Raw genomic sequence first — 3,493 nt, 5'->3', positions numbered from 1 at the left:
AGGCTTAAAAGCACCTGAAAAGATCACTGTTCCCAAGTAACCTGTGTGCCAACTCCCTTAAATTAAATTCAGTGTATAGCAACTTAGAAGTCACAATATCTGGCATCCAATTAAAAACTCATAAAACATGAAGAAAAAAAATGACCCAGAACCAGGAGAAAAATTATTCAGTGGGAAAAAAAAAAGCAATGATAAACTAAAAGTATTAGCAAAGAGTGTTAAAAAATAAAAAAATGATTAGGATATTCTCCAAACGCTCAAGAATGTAGAGGAAAACATGACTGCAATGAGGAGAAAAATCAAAGATATTAAGAAAGAACCAAATGGAACTTATAGAGATAAAAAAGATATTATCAGAGGTGAAATATTTGATTGGATTAACAACACACTAGACAGTGCAGAAGAAAAGAACAGTGATCGTGAAAACCTAAAATGAAGCACCAAGAGGAAAGACTCAAAAAGTAAGTCTCAATGAGTTATGATATAATATCAAGTGGTCTAACATATGTATAATTAAAGTGTAGCAGGAGAGGAGAGAGAAAAGAAACTAAAAAATAAGAAATAATGGCTACAAAATTTCACATTTGATGAAAATTATAAAACCATAGTCCCACAAAACTCAATGTACCTCAACAGAGAAAAAAAAGAAAAAAAGAAAATTCAAATAGCCCTAAATCTACCAAAGAAATTCAATTTGTAGGTAACAACATCCCAATAGAGAACAGAAAACTCCACATCCAGGTGGCTTCACTGGTGATATATACCACAATTTAAGGGGGAAAAAAACTCCAAACAATTTCACACCAAGTCCTCCAGACGAAAGAAGAGGAGGAAATACTTCCCCACTCATTTTCTGAGACCAGAATTACAACACCACAATCAGGAAAAATATTATGAGAAAACTATAGACCAATATCCTTCATGTACATGGATATAAAAATCTTACAGTTTTAGCAAACTGAATCCAACAACATGTAAATAAGACAATATATCATGTCGAAGTGGGGCTTATTGCAAGAATTTGAGGTAGATTTAATATTTAAAATTTAATTAATATAATTCACTAAATTTACAGGCAAAAAAGAAAAAACAAGATCATTTCAATGTATACAAAGAAAGAATTTGATAAACTTCAATACCAAAACTCTGACAAACTAGAGATAAAGGGAATTTTCCTCAATGTGATAAAGGACAATTATTAAAAACCTACAGTTAATATTATATTAAATGGTGACCAATTGAAAGCATTCTCCTAAAATTAGGAAGTAGGCAATAATGTCTGTCCTATTCAACACTGTAAGAGAAGTCGCAGTCTGTGCAATATGGCAAGAAAAAAGAAAGTGTGTAGGTTGGAAAGCAAAATGTAAAACTTTATTTATTCACAGAGAAAATATATATTATGTAGAAAAGCTGAAATAATATATAAAAATGCTTAGAACTAATCAGTGAGACTAGTAAGATCATAGGATGCAAGGTCAATATATAAAAGTGCATTTCTCTATACTATTGACTAACAATTGGAAACTGCAATTTAAAATAGTGTAAAATTACTTTAAAAATACAACAAAATATATGCAAGACCTATGCACTGAAAATCATAAAACATTGCTGAGATAAATTAGAGATACATCATAATCATGGATTGGGAGATGCAGTATGGTTAAGATGTCAGCTCTGCAGTTGATCCATGTATTCAATACAATCCCAATAGAAATACCATAAGCAATTTTAGTAGAAATTGATAAGCTGATTTTAAAATTTACATGAAAATGTAAAGGAGCTAGAAGAGCCAAAACAATTTGAAATGCCAATGGTTTAAGTAACTGGACATATATACCTTGACAGTAAGATGTGTGAAACAGTCTTGAAGACTTTCACACTGGGTGTAGTATTCTTGGTTGTAGTTCCTTGCTTTTCATCACTTTGAATATTTTGTGCCAATCCATTCTGGCCTGCAAAGTTTCTGTTGAGATATCAGCTGACAGTCTTCTGGGAGTTTTTTTGTAGATAACTAACGGCTTTTCTCTTGCTGCTTTTCAGATTCTTACTTTATCTTTAACCTTTGGCCCTTTAATTATGATGTGTCTTTGTGTGGGCCTCTTTGGATTCATCTTGTTTGGGACTCTGCACTTCCCAGGTTTGTATGTCTGAAGGAGGTTTTCCGCCATCATTTCTTCAAATAGATTTTCAATTCCTTGCTCTCTCTTCTCTCCGAGTACTCCTATGATGCAAATGTTACGCTTCATGTTGTCCCAGAGGCCCCTTAAACTCATTTTGGGGGATTCTCTTTTCTTTTTGCTGTTCTGATTGGGTGTTTTCTGCTACTGTATCTTCCAAATCACTGATTTGATCCTTTGCTTCATCTAATCTACTGTTGATTCCTCCTAAGGTAGTCTTCATTTCAGTTATTGTATTCTTTATTTCTGACTGGTTCTTTTTTATGTTTTCTATCTCTACTTTCATGTTTTCTCTCTCTTTGTCAAAGTTCTCACTGGAATCATTGAGCATTCTTATAACCAGTGTTTTGAACTCTGCATGTGGTAGATAGCTGTCTCCATTTTGTTTAGTTTTTTTTTTTTCCTGGAGCTTAGTTTTCTGTTCTTTCATTTGGAACATGCATGTATCCTCATTTTGGCTGCCTCCCTGTGTTCATTTCTGTGTATTAGGTAGAGATGCTATGTCTCCTGGTTTTAGTAAAGTGGCCTTATGTGGTAGGTGTCCTGTGGGGCCCAGTGGCACTGTCTTCCCTGGTCACCTAAGCTGGATGCTATGGGTGTGTCCCTTGTGTGTTTTGTATGTGCCTGCCTATTGCAGTCAAGTCTTGGTTACTGTTCACACATCAATGGGAGGGATCAAGCCTCAGGCTGATTGATGTGAGGACTGACTCTGACTACAATGGAGAAACTATTGTGCAGAAGCTGACTCTATAGGGGACGATCCACTTTAGCAGAGCTCTGGTGTCTGCCAAATCTGCCCTTTAAGTGTGTTTATGGAGGTGATTGGATGGTGCTCTGGTTTGGCCTGAAGCTGGCCACCAGGTGTGTTAGTTTTGGGGCCTCTTGGGAGGACTTCGTTGCAGGCCAATGTCAGCTGCCTCCTGTGCCCTGCCTGGAGCACTATGTCAAGAGCTACAAAGTGCTCTGCAGATGGTTGACACTTGTACTGGGCTTGGATGTGCCTGGGAGAGGCTACACTGAAAATTGAGACTGGCTGCTGCTAGTGCCAAGCTTAGGGCTGCTTAGCAAGAGGAATGGGTAACCTGAGGTCAGGTGCTGCTTGTTTGGGATTTGTGAACCTTTGAGAGATTTTAGGAAAGTCTGCAACATGAGTCAAGATAGGCCATTTGTATAGAAAGGATATTGAAAGTGGCTTGAGTGGGTCCACAAGTTGGGTGGCGTGGAGTCTCAGAGAATCACCAGGGTGGAACAAGCAAATGGTGTTAGCCAGATTGATAGAGTCTCAGATATGGTGCCCAACTGCATCTGCATACTGG

This window comes from Pteropus vampyrus, unplaced genomic scaffold (genome assembly GCF_000151845.1).
Source record: "Pteropus vampyrus isolate Shadow unplaced genomic scaffold, Pvam_2.0 Scaffold45, whole genome shotgun sequence".
In the NCBI taxonomy this organism is placed as follows: Eukaryota; Metazoa; Chordata; class Mammalia; order Chiroptera; family Pteropodidae; genus Pteropus; species Pteropus vampyrus.
Note: the sequence above shows the minus strand (reverse complement) of the source record.